Raw genomic sequence first — 17,622 nt, forward strand, 5'->3', positions numbered from 1 at the left:
AAGTTATGGAGATTAGATTGTTCCAGGGCAATAAAGGGCAAAGGAACTTTACCCATAGTCCACTTGTTCAGGTTGAAGTTGGGCGATTGTTGATCGAAAATCTTTACCCACCAATGTCTGTTCAGCCTCCTAAGTAGTGAGTTTGTCAGCCTCACACTATCTTCACTGGAGAAAAAAAAAGTGCTTTTCTATTGAGATAGCTATCCCTAACTTGCATTAGCTAAGCCCTAGTGGAGACCAGGCACTGTACTTTTTACTGTGATGTAGCTAATCAAGGTCCAACCTATACCACCACCTGATGTTGATACCTACTAGCTACATCGTGGTTAAAAACGTGTGCTTTGTCTCCATTAGGGTTTATACTGAAATACTCAAATTAGCTATCTTGGATGTAAAAAGACAAACAGTAGGTTTGCAGTAGATACAAACCCTAATGGACTGCTGTCCCTCAGTCTGTATTGAGTTATATTGACAGGTATGGAGAAGCTTTGCACAGTCTGTGGCAATGGTAAACCTCCTCTGTGTATAAATGGAGACTTCATTGCCAAGCTCTGTTAATCTGCACCATTTTACGAGACCTAATTTCATGCACAAATTTTTTTAAAGTTTGTTTGTTCTTTGCTGCTTTGTAATTAAAATAGCAGAACCAATACTTTTTTTGAATCTTGTATTAAAACACTAACCTTGCTCTAGGTTGAAACTCTGCTAGCCAAGCTGCAGTTAGGAAAGCTTTGGGTTTTTTTACACCACAATACTTATAAAGCTGTCCACACTACAAGTGGTACAGTAACACAGCAGCAACTATGTCGCGGCAGCATACATGTTTCCTACATCAATGGAAGGGGTCTTTCCATCAATATATTAATCCACCTCTCTGAGAGGAGTAGCTAGGTCGATGGAAGAATTCTTCTAAACCTAGCTGTGTCTACACCAGGAGTTAAGTCGACCTAGCCATGTCATTTAGCATGCAACTTTTTTCACAGCCCTAAGCCACATACATAGATCAAAATAAATGTTACGTTACACCAGTCATAAGTAACTGACAATAAAGAGATTCCCAAGAATGGTAGAATCGCAGGGTTAGGGCATGTCTCCACTACAAAATTAAATTGACTTAAGTTAGGTCGACCTACAGCCACTGCAGTAAAATTAAATTGCCTCTTCGTGTCCACTGTAATGGCTCCTGCTGTCAGCCCCGGGGCAGCGGGGCTCCAGCTGTCAAAGGCAGCCAACGTAAGCAACACAGTGTCCACACGGACACTGTGTTGACCTAACTACATCGAACTAATCGCTAGGCCTCTCACAGAGGTGGAGTTATTAGCTCAGCATAGCAGGCTAGTTACATGGGCAAGAGGAACATTTTAGTATAGACGTTTACCCATAAGCTGCCTTATGTTGACCTAACTCTGTAGTGTAGACCAGACCTTAATCTTAGGGGTGCTATTACAATGCTGTAATTTTTGGCTATCAGACAGCAATCAACATGTTCCATCTCTGATTTTATCAGTTAGAATTCCTGCTTAATAGATTGTTGTAAACTGAGTTAAACCTCGGTCAAGCTGATGTGTGAACACACCATTCACTTAAGATAGTTGTAAGAAACAGTTAAGGGGCCACACCTAAAACAAGGCCTAATAGAAACTGCACAGAAACTAGCACCATGTGGGTTGGGGCTTTCACTGGGTATTGTGCCCAGGTGGGAGCAGGGGTGGGAGAGAAGACACACAAACTAGGGACAGACAAGAACAGAGGAAAAACAAATGCATAGAAGCAAGAAAGCTAAACAGGAGCCTGGAAAAAGCTAGAGAGAGCACTTTTGGGGCTGCTCTCTAATCAGACTTGGGGCTATAAACTAAGAAAACTGATTCTTTTGGGTTTTTGGTTCCTCCTGCATTCAGAGAAGCAGGACTTTGTACATTTCTTGTAAATAAACAAGATGGCATCAAAGAAAATAACAGACTCCATAAATTTCTATTTCCAACTGCAATATCCCCAGCACCCCAAAGTCTGATTAGCTGTTTGAGTCAAAAAGAGGCAATATCTTAGTGCAATAAGTAATTTTAGCAGTTGATTAGGATCTATTCTCAGAGGTGTTAGTCTGTGTGGCTGATATTTTTCTGCCTATATCATGAAGTTAAAGTAGCTCTTATCTAAATCTTTTGATAACTTATATTTTGTTTTGGAAGCATAAATTACATTAAGGCTACAGTAAAGCTAACTACTCTTGGTAAGTAGGAAACCAGTTACTTCAGCTCAGATGTGACAGATTTATCACTCTTGTTAGTGATTATGGGGCGATTACAAACAACAAAAAAGTATTCAGCAATTTCTGAAGGGCAATGTCTGTCTACTTGATGAGCTACTAATCTCAGACCAGGAAACAGATGGCATGTGAATCGGAATCTAGCTTCCCCCCTGTAATTCTTCCTAATTCTCATAACCTGGGCTGAGCACAAAACATACAATAAGGGCCAAATTTTGTACCCCATACTCACATGGGTGAGGAGTACTCACCCAAGGATAGTTCTATTGGCATCAATGGGATAATTAAGTTGAGCGATTCCTCACCAACGTAAGGACTTCGCCACCCAGCCCTTAATGGAAAGAAAGAAAGTAGTGGCTTTTTCAGGAAGAAGGCATGTATGATCTCCTTGCTTGCAATTTAACCACTGCAAGTCTTTCACCCCAGTCTTGCTGGGCACAGCTCTTCCTGCCAAAGGGGCTCTTCTCTTTTACAACACACTTATCCAAGGCTGCCCTTCTCCTAGGTTCAGCTCTAGCTCTTGCTCTCTTGGGCTTTAGTCAGCCCTTTTGTCCACCGCCTGCTCAGAGGGGTCACCACATCACCTCACTAGGCAGCAGCATGCACAATCTCCCCATCCTCCTCTTAATAGCAGGGGTCACTGAACCCTCCCTTAGAGGATGACAGTATAGGGGATCCCAAATCCACACTCTACTATGGGATCCCAGCTCTAGGAACCCTAAACAGCCAAGTTATCTAGCTTCCATAGCCTCAACCAGCCCTACTTCTTCCTAAGGCCTCTTCCTATACTCCCTGCCCTCCCAAGGTTGATGAGCACCAACTCCCAGGTCTCCTCTTTGGTCCCTGAAGTGTCACCTTCCCAGATCTGCTCTCCCTCTGGCCACAACCTCCTCTTATTCCCCAGCACTGATCTTATTCAGATGTGCCCCATCACATGACTTCAGCACTTATTCCCTCTGCCTGAGGAGGTGAGTTAAGTGTGGCACAGGTGCAGCTGAGCCTCAGTCCTCTTAAAGGGCCAGCTCACCTTGTTATGGAAAGAATACCGCAAACTTCATAAGAACTGTTGCTTGTTCACCAGTTATTATGTGAGTTAGGGAGTCTGTTAGTTAAAGGGCACTGAGTTCTTCTGTGCTGTGCAGCATTGGCTCAGAGCCCTGACACCAGTAGCCTGCCTAAAGCTTCCACTAGCCTGGTTACTCTTTTCAGGGTGACACCAATAGACCTCCCAGTCTCAGGTCTTCCCAGTGTCCACTCCAGTGATGGATGACACAATGGCTTTCTGCCTCTGCTTAGATCTTCCCAACGTTCATTGACCCTGTTTCAAGAGGCCAGAAGGTTATCTGGGTGTGCATTCTCCATCCCCCATCGTGATTGTTCAGTGGTCATATTCCCCCTCTTGTTCACCTGATGGCTTTGTTTACCTTACATGTAAATATACTTTTTGTTGTCTTTGGTCTCACCTTGCTTAATTTACGATGGAGACATAGTCAAGCTGGCGAAACAACGTTCCTTTGTCTAGGGCAAGCTGGGCTTAGGCACTTCCTGCCAAACACATTTTTAGGAACATATTTCCAGCACATTCCTACAATTCTTTATACATCACCTGTACATATATCATAAATAAAATTATTGGCCAGTTTGTATGTGACACCTTACACAACACCTTGTAGACACAGATTCTGACAACAGTGAGTTGGGGCAATGAGTATGTCAGGCGTGATGAGAGTTATGGTAGGGTGTGATCTCTGCTAGTTGGCATTGAGGGGTTCCCTGGGTCACAGTGGGTATACTGATCTCCAGAATGAAATCTGAAGGTACTAACTTTTTAGTTGCTGCTGAACCAGCCAATTAACTCCACTGAATCACAGAACCCAAAGTTCTTTGTAGAATTTTCCACCTGTATGTCCAACTGTATTAAAGCTGCAGATAAGTATTGGAAATGTGGAGGATCCCCTCTCTGCTTAAGGAGTGCTCCAACAATTTGGAGCTTTTGGAAGGAAAGCCACTTAAGAATTAATATTAGAGATTTCTCATATTCCAGCCAGAATTGTTTACATTTGGATTAACGAACCTGAGTACAATTCACAGGAATGATGGTTCCTATGATTCTGATGGGTAACTAAATATCTAATACCACAACACTGGAAACCACCTACGCCTCCCAGGATGGAATTCTGATACAGTGTGTCAAGATCAAAGTTTTCAGAAGTGACTAGTGTTATTTGAGACATCTCAGCTTTGGCTGCCCAACTTGAGACACCTTAAAGGGGCCTGATTTTTAGAGTTGGTGCTCAGTACTCACTGAAAACCAGGCTCCTTTTAAGTGTCTCACTTTGGGCATCCAAAATAACTACAGGTTGAACCTCTCTAGGCTGGAACCTGACTGGGTGCCGAACCAGAGAATTTGCTGAAACGCGGGAGGTCAATATTGTAGCGAGTGGGTCTCTTTTTATTTTTATCTCACTGAGTTGAATAAACAGAACAATGCTTGCAACACTGCCTAGCCAAGGCTTACCGGCTCTTTTCATAACAAAGTGTTAGTGTTGTTATACAATTTTACTGTATTGGCACTAGGAAATCAGTAGATAAAGTATAAAAAATATAAAAGAAAATCATGCCAGACCACGGATGTTGCTGGACCAGAGAGTGCCAGACTACAGAGGTTCAACCTGTAGTCATTTTTGAAAATTAAGCCCATGTGACATATCAACCCTTAAAAGGGTAGCATATATTACAAATATTGACCCTTGGACCAATATTTTTCAAACTTAGATGCTTAACAATAGGCTCCTAATTACACATGGCCTGATTTGCAGAGTTGATGAGCTTCCACAGCTCTTGTAAACATCATGTGGTTACTTGGCACCTCTCAATCTTTAGGTGCCCAAGTATGGATTTTAGACCCTTTTGTTGGGATTTGGGTACCTAACTCACTTAGGGTCCTTTGAAAATCCCAGCTCAGGTGCCAAAATCTGAACTAAATGAAAATCCCATTTTTATATTGGGTGCTGTCCTTCCTTCTCTTTATATCTTCCTTCTCCAGGGCTGGGTCATCTTCTTTATCTTTCAGTGAGAAATTATTACATACTCCAGATGGGGTGTGGAGTCATACAAATCCTTTTCACTAAATACACTGGTTATTTTAGAAGACTGGAACATAAAGGGAGTTGGTGAATCTTTCAAAGTATTTGAGTTGAAAAAACAGTTTTATCTCAGTGGGAGTCACACAGACACAATATAAATGTTTGTCTTACTCTGTCTCTCTACTTTACAAGGCCCCTTATAGTTTTCAAGGGAATAGATTACAGGATGGTGACAAAATTGGCAGCTTCCTGGAGAATTTGTATGCTCTGGAGAGGCGGAAGCTAAAGGAGCCATCCAGACAGTCACTGCCTGGGGGTGATTATTGTGGGCATAGGTACACTGGGATAACAATGAGGAGAAAACAGCAGATAAAATAGGGAAGAACTGTGCAGTGAAGGGGGAGAGAATGATCCTGCTCCAAACCCCTGTATAATTAAGGGATTTTTGAGTAGTAAGCTAATTAATAATAACTGTAATCTAATCAACTCTCTTCCTATTCCTTATTCCACTCTTCTCACAGAGCTACTTCACTGTGGCCCAAATCTTGAAATCCTTATAATTTTTTTCATTCCTACCTCAAGTCAAACTCTTATTGGACCAAATTCAAATCTTTTGTACCCTGGCGTAAATCCAGAAAAACGCCATATTTTGGAGAGTGAACAACTAATTTCTGGTCCCATAAATGGGTTGTCTTCTATTTCATCAGTGAAGGAGAAACACCCTTTTCATCCACTTTATCTGCTAGAGTTGAATGCAAAGTACATCCGATGCAGCCTAGTAAAACACAGTACATGAAAAAAAAATGATTGAAGCATCTTGGTGCCTCAGCAAGCTCTCCTTTCTCACCACTTCGGGTAAAAAAATGAAATGCAGTATCTTAACATACACGTCATTAGTAAGTGCTGGGCCACATTTGCTGACTTACTAACTTGTTTTGTTTGAGGGGCACTTATAAGGCTTTGACATTTACAGATCTCCAGGAAATGTGACAGCAAAGACTAGATCCTGTATCTTCAAGCTACCAGCTGCTGGTAAATGTCCACTCTAGGCACCAACTATCCATGTGCAATCAGAAGGCATTATTAAGGACAGAGCTTCCCTGATTGGTCTGTAAATGAAGAAATGGTACCAGATCGAATATACTGAAACAAACTAGGGGCTGAAAATATAAATCCACTTTTAGGTAAGAGTTGGAGTCGGTGGAATGCTGTATTGCATTTAGAAGGCTTTCTACTGATAGCATGTAAGTTGAGTTCAGAAAGCTGCTTTGACTCTCTGGTTAGCAGCCATGTGTCATATAGTGAAAGTACACTGGATATCCTAAGACACTTAAGCTAAAGGGAGTTCTAAGATGTTTTCGTGGACTTTAATTGCAAGAACAGTTTTGTCTCTGTGTGAGTCACACAGACATTATACAAATGTTTATTCTGTTGCATGTCTCCTTCTTAACAAGGGCCTTACAGTTTTCAAGGAAATAACATGCATAAATGTTACCAAAGGCAGAACATGCAAGTATCATTAAGCTTTAAGTGCTGTATGAAGTTATGTTATTTTCCATAGATGTGACTGTTATGTTTTAATGTGTTAGTCCTGACAATTGTTTCTCTTTAAAAAACCAGTAAAAGGAACCTATTTTATGATAATGCTGCTCCTGTTAACAATAAACATGGGAGTCAAACATGATCTTATTGTAGCATCTTGTCCATTCTGCTATGGCTGCCATATTACATTGTAGCAACTTTTACCTTTCTTCTGATGGGCAAAAAGGAGCTGAGAAAACTAGTTAGTGTGGGTTGCCTGTGTTAGCAAAGCCAATACCATGGTACAGCTGTACTGTATTAAATACACACTTTAAAACCACTGAAATAAGGGACATATTCTGTTATCCTTAATCGCACTGAGTAGTACCTTACTCTGTGAGTACACCTAATGATTTCAATTAGACCACTCAGGGAGTAAGCTGTCACAGGTCTAGTCAAGCTCCCGCTCTTGACCACCCACCAGACTGCTGTGAGGGGATCCAGCTGCAGAACCACTGAGTGTTTTACGCTTCTGGCCTCTGAACAAAGTCTAGGCCCTGATGCTATTTTGGGGCCTCTAGACACACCTTCGGGGTGCACATCCTCTATCTGGCACCCCTCCTGAGAGCTACAACCACAAGGCCCACCGACCAGTTCCTGGGACCAGTGCTGACACCTCAAACGCCCTCTGTAACTTAAACACACCCTCTCCTACAAGTCCAGCGATGTGGGTGTTTTAGGACCACAGTTTAATTCTTGAAGGGCCAAGTGAGGGAGGGATAGCTTGGTGGTTTAAGCATTGGCCTGCTAAACCCAGCGTTGTGAGTTTAATCCTTGAGGGGGCCATTAGGGAACTGGGGCAAAAATTTGTCAGGGGGTTGGAGTAGATGATCTCCTGAGGTCCCTTCCCACCCTGCTATTCTATGATGTGGTAGGTGTAATGCATAACAGACACTTTGCACAGGATTCTAACACCACTGCTCTTTACTTTATCACAGGGTCATTTAAGGCCTGATAGGCAGAGTTGCCCCCATTTCCCTCTACTTGAGCTGGAGGAAATGGCCAAAAACCACAAGTCAAGCAGCTTCTGCCTATTTATAAACTTCCAGTACCTCTGTCAGGTGATCCCAGACCCCTACCAGGTGACTTTGCTGCCTCTCCCCTGACAAACCAGTTCTCCTGCATGGGAGCCAGTCTATTGTCTAGGAGGTTTGTCTTTTAATAGAGGACCATCCAAATTTAATGATCCTCCATTGTCAGTCCTGGATCAATCCCATTTGGAATTTCAGTCCAACATGGTAAAAGCACCACAGAGAAGTAAAAAGGCTGCAGCTTCAAAGTGGAGCTATATATATATATATATATATATATATATATATATGGAGCTATATATTCACCCTCCCTCCCCTAGCTTTGAGGAGTAGGTGCATCATGATAGTCACTCCCCCATATTCCATCTTCAGCCCTAGGATTCTCTCCCTCCCCCCACAAGCTTCACTTGCTTTGATCCTGGAAGTAACCGTCCCTGAAGCTGGGGTGAAATACACAGGGACAAGGTTCGTACACTTTTATAGGGTGTATCACACCTCCATCCTGAGATCTCTCCAGTCCCAGTCATGATCATATAACATCCTGGTGGCAACTATAGCAAGGGCTTACATGAAAAAGTAATTTTGGGAAAGTGTTTATGTCATGTGATTTAGCAGCAAGAAATGTGGGGAGCCAGCCCCACGTGACCAGTCAGCTCTCAGCAGAATGATGATGCTCACCCCCCCACACACACACCCAGGCCTGCCTTCACAGGCCTTTTGGGAATGGAATGCCAAAGCCCCTAATTCCTCTAGAAACCCAGAGCCTCCTCCCCAGCCATGAGAGAAGCAAGGAGTTGCAAGTAGGACCTACTTGCTATCATTCCCACCTCTAGAGGTAGCCATCGACATAACTGACAGCTAGACATGCTCCCATCACATGATGTCACCACCAATGGCTGTCTTCAACAGCTTTTGGGTAATGGACTCCAAAGCCCCCCAGCTCTCCCCCAGAGGCTGCCCTTTCACACACTGTGTGCTTTCTGACAATCTGCTCTTCTGACATACCCACCTGCATCCTGTGCCATCAGAACTGCACACATCTTTAGCACCACTTAGCTTTCCATCATCAACCTGCCATTCATCTGCTTTACATCATTCAAGGACATAGGCAAGGCTTAACATAATTTGAGCAAGGATTGAAGGTTAAAAATAGATTCAAAAGGCCAGGGTTAGATATAGCTAATAAACTCACAAATAGGAAAGGTTGTGGTTAGATCTGATAACTAGAGACAGAAGTTAACAAAAGGCAGGGGTTTAAATTTATAAACATAAAATAAGGCAGAGTTAAATATATATAGCCAGGGTTAAATAGGAAAAAAATAAAATAATCGAAACATTAGGGTTAAATATAAATAACCATTTTAATAAATAAATAAATAAATAAAGGCACTAATGAGTTGCCTATCAGTTATCATTCTGACATTTATTTCTGTGATGTATCCTGCTCCCTCTGCCTTCATCAGTTCTGGTCCTTGGCCCAATCTAAAAAGGCTAAGGCTTGAATATTTATTCACTTCCTAGCACAGAGGAGCCCCAGTCTTGATTTGGTGATACCACTAATGTCTGCAAGCAGAGTATGCATTTCTGCTAGCATCTATCAGCAAGTAATCGCTGAGAAGTTACACATTTTGGTTAGGTCCTCCCAGCAACTAGAATAGCAAAGAGAAAAGGCCTGAAGTTCGTTAAGAAGCTGAGCCACATTAAAGAGGAAATAGAGAAGCAAGAGTAAGAGATCTCTAGTGACTCACCCAACCAGAACAACTGTAGAGCGTTTATTATTTGATAGTTACAAGTGCTAGGGAGGTAGTGGATCACCAGAAGACATCTGCACAATGTTTTCATCAGCTTAACAGTGCCAACGTCAACATCAGCCAACAGGAACTGAGCTAAGTATATTAAATAAACTGGTCAGTATTAACCTGTTAAAACTTCATGAATGCTCTACTTAGCCAAGTCCTTCTTCGTTACACCTAGAGAAGCATATGGTACCATAGCCCATGTTGATTTTGGAAGTGGGGAATTAGTAATCGGATACAAAGCCTTCCACCTCTAGGTCACTGGTTCAAATCCAACCAAGATCAATAATGACTCAGTTACTACTATCCCATAGATGTTTTTTATAAAATTGTTTCAGTTACTGTTCTGATTTCATTTCCTAGTGGACATGTGATCACTGGAAACCTAGCTAGCAGTGTCAGCAGAGAGGTCTGGGACTGAATGGGCCATAGAGATTGAAGTACACTTTCAGCCATTTTGGCAGTCCCTCTAGGCCATGGGAGAGTCACAGTGGTGGGGAAAGTTGTTCTACAGCTGCTTGGTCTGTATTTGGGCTGTGGTTAAACAGAGGACCTCGGTCTCAGGTTTTCAATCTCATACTTTGTTTTAAAAGCACTACATGAGATGGTCGAGTTCAGGATCCTGACACAAGGAAGAAAGGAGAGCAGCAGAATACAGACCATGGACTTCAGAAAAGCAGACTTTGACTCCCTCAGGGAACAGATGGGCAGGATCCCCTGGGAAAATAACATGAAGGGGAAAGGGGTCCAGGAGAGCTGGCTGTATTTTAAAGAATCTTTATTGCGGTTGCAGGAACAAACCATCCCGATGTGTAGAAAGAATAGTAAATATGGCAGGCGACCAGCTTGGTTAAACAGTGAAATCCTTGCTGATCTTAAACGCAAAAAAGAAGCTTGCAAGAAGTGGAAGATTGGACAAATGACCAGGGAGGAGTATAAAAATATTGCTCAGGCATGCAGGAGTGAAATCAGGAAGGCCAAATCACACTTGGAGTTGCAGCTAGCAAGAGATGTTAAGAGTAACAAGAAGGGTTTCTTCAGGTATGTTAGCAACAAGAAGAAAGTCAAGGAAAGTGTGGGCCCCTTACTGAATGAGGGAGGCAACCTAGTGATGTGGAAAAATGACTCCATGTCTAGTTGGCAGCCGGTTTCGAGGGGAGTGCCCCAGGGGTCAGTCCTGGGGCCGTTTTTTTTTTAATGTCGTTATTAATGATCTGGAGGATGGTGTGGACTGCAAACTTGCTGAGAGTGCAGATGACACTAAACTCGGAGGCGTGGTAGATACACTAGAGGGTAGGGATCGGATACAGAGGGACCTAGACAAATTAGAGGATTGGGCCAAAAAAAACCTGGTGAGGTTCAACAAGGACAAGTGCAAAGTCCTGCATTTAGGATGGAAGAATCCCATGCACTGCTACAGACTAGGGACCGAATGGCTAAGCAGCAGTTCTGCAGAAAAGGACTTGGGGGTCACAGTGGACGAGAAGCTGGATATGAGTCAACAGTATGCTCTTGTTGCCAAGAAGGCTAACGGCATTTTGGGCTGTATAAGTAGGGGCATTGCCAGCAGATCGAGGAATGTGATCGTTCCCCTTTATTCGACATTGGTGAGGCCTCATCTGGAGTACTGTGTCCAGTTTTGGGCCCCACACTACAAGAAGGATGTGGAAAAATTGGAAAGAGTCCAGCGGAGGGTAACAAAAATGATTAGGGGGCTGGAGCACATGACTTATGAGGAGAGGCTGAGGGAACTGGGATTGTTTAGTCTCCAGAAGAGAAGAATGAGGGGGGATTTGATAGCAGCCTTCAACTACCTGAAGGGGGGTTCCAAAGAGGATGGAGCTCGGCTGTTCTCAGTGGTGGCAGATGACAGAACAAGGAGCAATGGTCTCAAGTTGCAGTGGGGGAGGTTTAGGTTGGATATTAGGAAACACTATTTCACTAGGAGGGTGGTGAAACACTGGAATGCGTTATCTACGGAGGTGGTGGAATCTCCTTCCTTAGAGGTTTTTAAGGCCCGGCTTGACAAAGCCCTGGCTGGGATGATTTAGTTGGGAATTGGTCCTGCTTTGAGCAGGGGGTTGGACTAGATGACCTCCTGAGGTCCCTTCCAACCCTGATATTCTATGATTCTATGATTTGAAAGAGTATATTTGACAGGACTAATTAAAATGGCAGACAACCTACAGAGCACATTGTAGGGCTTGTCTACATGGCCCCGCGGTGCAGACTAAGGGGGTGTGATTTGCAGCATGCACTAAAGCATTGTGCTGCAACTGCCCTGTGTAGACCCTGCTAGCATGAACTACAAGGCACATAGTTCATGCTAACACAGTCCTGTTTCACCGTTTGAAACCAAAGGGAGAGATAAGAGGAATACAGGCAAAGTATTTCTGATAGAGCTTGCTTCACTCTGTAGGTTTGTAACAGTTTTCAGACCAGATGGAAGGTAGGGCAGCTCCATTGGAGTTAGTCCACTAGCATAACACTTGCATTTGACCCCTTAGGTTTGCAGTGTGATGCCTTCATTATCTTTTGGGCTGTTTTCTATTATTTTCTACCATAGTATGTCCAGTCCAGTAGTTCAACAGTGACTTACACTCAGGAGACTTTCCCCCGAGATGGATCCCTGGAGAAAGACTTTCCTATCTGAAGTAGGACAGCCATAAATTCCATGTGACTCTTGTTACATTATATAATCCAGGGTAAATGCACCCTTTGGCTTGGATTCCTGATCTTAATCCTCCCATTTTAATATACTACATAGATGTACTAATGTACCCCAGTGAATGGCATCAGATCTTCAAGGGCTTGTGATTTACCTCCTCTAATTACTAATCTATAATAAGGATACACTAAATCATATTACTAATGACAACAAATAGAGTTCCCTCGTTTTAGCTCAAGCCAAAGAGGAGAGTGAAGCATTTTTGGAATATGACCCTTATTTTCCCATGCCACATGTACATGGTACAGTTAACAATGTTGGTATCTGTATACAGTCTGTATGTAACCAGAGATCATTACACAGTGAGTATTTTGGGGCTGATTAGCACCAGGCCTGGGTGGGCCTGACATGGAATGATCTAGTTGTCCAGGGTAAGGGGTGGCATATACAATAAGGCAAATATTGAATCCAACTCTATTGCCTTCTCCTAGAGCCGTAGGGCTTTTTCCTTTGGGGTGTGTACTGGCACAAGCTACTTCCTCAATGAGTCTTGGTTTTCTTTGGCAGACGAGGTTTTATTATTCTTGCATAATTTCTCCTCCACGTGGTACAGTCCCGGACTGCTTTAAAAAGTATTTGGCAGTCTTTTTCTCATCCCCACTTTGGCTGTTTCTGTTTTCTGGAGCTACTAATGCGGTGATGTATTTCCGCTGGGTGACATTTACTGGCATATTGCCTGGCTTGACAGGAACAGTAAGTGAGCTACAAAGATTTTCTGTGGATAAACTTCCTGATAGTGTGTGTGGTTGTTGCTTTCATGTCATGTGCCAGCTGTGCTAATTAGTTCATCATCATCCTGGTACAAACCCACTCAAATGGGTGACAGCTCTGCTGCCTGGAACTAAGAGCCCCAGGTTGGGATGAGCCCAAAGTGAAAGGTTTAGACCTTTCCCAGGGGAGTTTGGATATGGGGTTTTGGTTCAGGTCCATCACATCTTTAAAATCATGGCCATCATTAGGAAGTGACTAATACCAAGTCCCCTAGCAGATGTTTACCTGGGTTATTTAACATAAGAAAGATGACAGCTGAAATATCCTAATGGAGTTCTGCATTTACTCTCAATTTCACATCAAGCCTTTTCAGCTTTACAAGTTGAGAGATTACTCTTTTGACTGGCAAAAGTGCAAACACAACCTATGATTTTTTGAGGGAGAGAGGGGTTGGAATCTCTGTTCTGTCGCTTACAGCATCACCAGTAACAAAGATGCTGAATTTGATACATAAGTGGAGGTTTGTATGATAATGAGGATATGCAGGGCAGAATACATTGGGTTTGCATTGTGCTTTGAAAGTGTCGAGTTTCATGCTTAACCTGATCTCTTAAGGGAGTGAGTTCCAGATTCAAGGGCTACTTGCCAAGATAAGTCCTCTATAGACATAAATTTCATTGAATTGACTGCTCCATTGTTCTGGTGGAATGCAGAGGCTGTGATAGGTTAAGAGTATATATATGTAATATGGGCTATATTCATGGAGGACTTTGAAGGTGAGAAATGAGACTTTGCATATGACCTGCTATTCAGGGGATGTTAGTGAAGAGAACAGAGCATGCAGATGATGTGCTCTCCTTGAGTCATTTTGCTGTGCAGACTGACTGCTGTATATTGTCCCTGCAGTATTAACATTAAAAATGGGCTTTCAATTTGGAGAGCACCGGACTCTGAGTCATTCCTGAACTTGAATTGTTGTGTGAGATCACAATACTTAACATGGAGACGTTTGAGGCTTAATTTATTAGTATTTGTAGAGCATTTTGAGATCCTTGGATGAAAAGCAAATTTATTACTGTTTGGACAGTAGGAGAAACCTTTTTCATTTAGAAACACCCAGGCAGCAGATGGAGAGACCAAAGGCTGCAGTTCAGCAAAGCACTTGCGTAACTTTAAGTGTGCAACTTCCAGCAGTCACCTAAAAGCTTTGCTGAATTAGGGCCAAAAATATCATTTTTACATAGTCACTTTAAATGATATTACTGAAGAAAGTTTATCCTGACTGCTATCTAGGGTGTGAGTTCCAGAGAATTCAAATGGATGGGAGGCTGTTGTCAAAAAAACCCAGGCAGGTCAGTTACAGATTGCCTTTTGTACACACCAACAGATTTATTCTTGCAGCTGAACATGAAACCCATGTGCACTGTGCTTATTTTCTGGGGATATGTTACAGACTGCATTTTAGTGCAAATACATGTAAACACTGCAGCCCCGCCTTAATCTGTTGTAAAGCTACAGATTTTTTTCTGATCCTTATTATACTGCTTTTAACATTTTAAAAAGCTTAATTAAATGCAGAAATTATTAGCACGTATAGTTCAGCCTAAGGGTAAGTTCACCATGATTTCAAATATAGCAGACTCCATTCCACTAAGAGCTGAACATCCTCAACTTCTGTGTAGGTCAGCTCAGCATCACCTTTCAGGATTGGGCACTTTATGGCTGAGTCACTGTCTGTTTTTATCCTGCACTAAATTGTAAGTGCTAATATTTGCCCCAGTTTAAATAGCTTTTTAGATTGGATATTTCAATGGCCTTGTAAGGATCTGAAGTTGTGTTTTTTATTTCGGGTTTAAATGGGTAGCATTTCAATAAGTCAATTAGTTGCTCTCATGACTAATTTCTTTGAAACAGTCATTTGCTCTATGTTGCTATGTCCATGACTGGAAAAATTGTCTTCCTTTAATCAGAAATATTTTACAATCTTACAGCCCCTCTGGGTGCTTCTCTCTAGTGACTACAAGATCAAACCCACCATCAGAAATTCTGTGCATTTGTCATGGCATTCAGTTTATTAAAAAGAAAAATGAGCAAATAATTGAGGGGAGAAGCAAGTTAGAGAAAAATCTATTGCTTATAATTGTGCTAAGCACTACCCAGGACACAGCAATTAGAGATCTTCTCTGAAGATCCCACATACACAATGATGTACACAAATGAGACAAAATGCCTTGGGCAAACCAGAGAAGAGAGACAGCTGAGATTTCTGTTTTTTTAGTGCAATGTTGGGGTAGGGAGAGCATTCAGCATAGGCTAATAATTATGGGTTTGTAGATCTTGTGGAGTCTTTAGGAGATCTTTGATTTGAATGGAATGGGATTGTGAGCTCATTCCACGTGTGGGGAAACATGGAGATGGAAGTGGGATCGGATATCAGTAAGGTAGACAAGCTGGTTTACTGGCAGAAAAAAAGGAGGGGGATAAGACTGGGCACAAGGTAAAATCTAATGTAGATGTGTCCATGCTGAGATACACTGGGCCTTGAAGGTGAAGACAAGATATTTAAATTTGACACAGTGAATGAGTGGAAGAATATGTTATTGCCGGAAAACTAGTGAGGATAAGAATCTTAGCTGCATTTTTACTTGTATCACACGCTTTTAGGGTACCAGGCAAGTTGGAGAAGAGGCTGAAATAATCAAGAAGGGTGATGGGAAGAGCCAGAATGAGGCTGCTATTCAGTGAGTACTGTTCCACATCCATGTTCATATATTACCAGACTCTCATGCGTTTTATCTGGCTACAGAGCTTTCCCTATAAAAATACAATGGCAGGCTGGAACTGAAAGTGCAGAGCTGTGCAAAATATACTGAAATAACAGGGCTGAATGTTTAAGGATAGGCATTAAACCTTTGCTTTGGATTCAGTTCAAGTTGTGGGTAAGAATTCAAGTCACTTATTATTTTATCCAAACTAGTTTTCCATCTCTAACTAGCTGGCCTAGCTCAGGTGAAGAAGAAGAGAAGATGGTACAGGGATGTCTTCATAGAAAATCAGGGTTGGAAGGGACATTAGGAGGTCATCTAGTCTAACCACCTGCTCAAAGCAGAACCAATCCCCAGATAGTTTTTTTTGCCTCAGATCCCTAAATGGCCCTCTCAAGGATTGAACTCACAACCCTGGATTTAGTAGGCCTATGCTCAAACCACTGAGCTATCCCTCCCTGCAACAGCATCTGTGGCAACTTTTACCCTTGCTGTCATTCCTGCCTCATCATGGTCTTCTGCCACTTGATGTACCTACCTCTACTTTTTGTTCCAACTCTGAAATGAAAACACTCCTTTACTGGTAGATGAGCTGTTCAATTAGATGGGTCAAACTCTGCTTTCTTTATAACACTTGTCATGGTAGGATACTGGTTATTAAGATCGTGGCCCATTTGTGCTAAGTTATGGAGAAACCTAGAGGTAGACATGATCCCTGGTTTAAAGCATTACAATCCAAGTATCCATCCCTGCAATCACTTGTGTGATCTTAACTTTACCCACCCAACTCTTCCCAGGGGAGAACACAATGAGAATAGAATAAAAGTCTCCTGCCACCCTATGTGACAACATGGGTGTTACACTTGTAACTAAGAGCAGAGCATTAGTAGCTCATGGTCTGTAGAACTTACTTATTTTACTTCAATTCCACATTGGCTTAGTAAATTACATCCCTTTATCATTACTAGTGGAAGTGGGTATGACAGGGTGTTCACCCCACACTAGCTCTGGAGGGGTTAATACGGACAAGAGAGGTTGATTAGCCATAGGCTGCACCTGGAGGGGAGCTAGGCTGCAGTGAGGCTTAACTGGGTATGAAGCTCACCTGGGCAGAAACAAGCAGGGCTTCTATAAAGCCAGGATGCTGGCAATGAAGAAGAGGGGAATATCTTCCTGCCATACTCCTTGACCCTAGTTATAGGAGAGGAGCCTGTAATAGACAGTAGTCCAGGGAAAGAGCAGTAAGGGCTGGGAAAATAAAGACCTGAACTGTTGGGTAAAGGATCCCTGGATTAGTACCTGGTGTGGTGGGTGGGCCCGCCCATGTTCCCCTACAAGCCACTTCAGGAGTGGCATGCTAGGGGTAGCCTATTTGAGGTCTGTTTGGAAGGAGACTTTGATAATACCTGAGAAAAGGGTGGGGGGGACTTCAGTGTGACTTGGCTGGAGGGCTGAGAAAGCTGTGAAGAGCTACTGCTCTAGGAGTATATGAGAGGCTATGGTGTTAGTGAGCGTGATGCTGGACTAAGCAACTGTAGGAAGGGGCATCAGACCATGTGGTGAGTTAATCCCCCAGATAGTCTACTAGGAGAGCAGTAAGGGAGCATGCCCTGTCCCACTGAGACTCGTATTGTATCATACACATGCATGTCTCTTACGAG

The sequence above is a fragment of the Trachemys scripta genome, chromosome 9 (assembly GCF_013100865.1).
Source record: "Trachemys scripta elegans isolate TJP31775 chromosome 9, CAS_Tse_1.0, whole genome shotgun sequence".
In the NCBI taxonomy this organism is placed as follows: Eukaryota; Metazoa; Chordata; order Testudines; family Emydidae; genus Trachemys; species Trachemys scripta.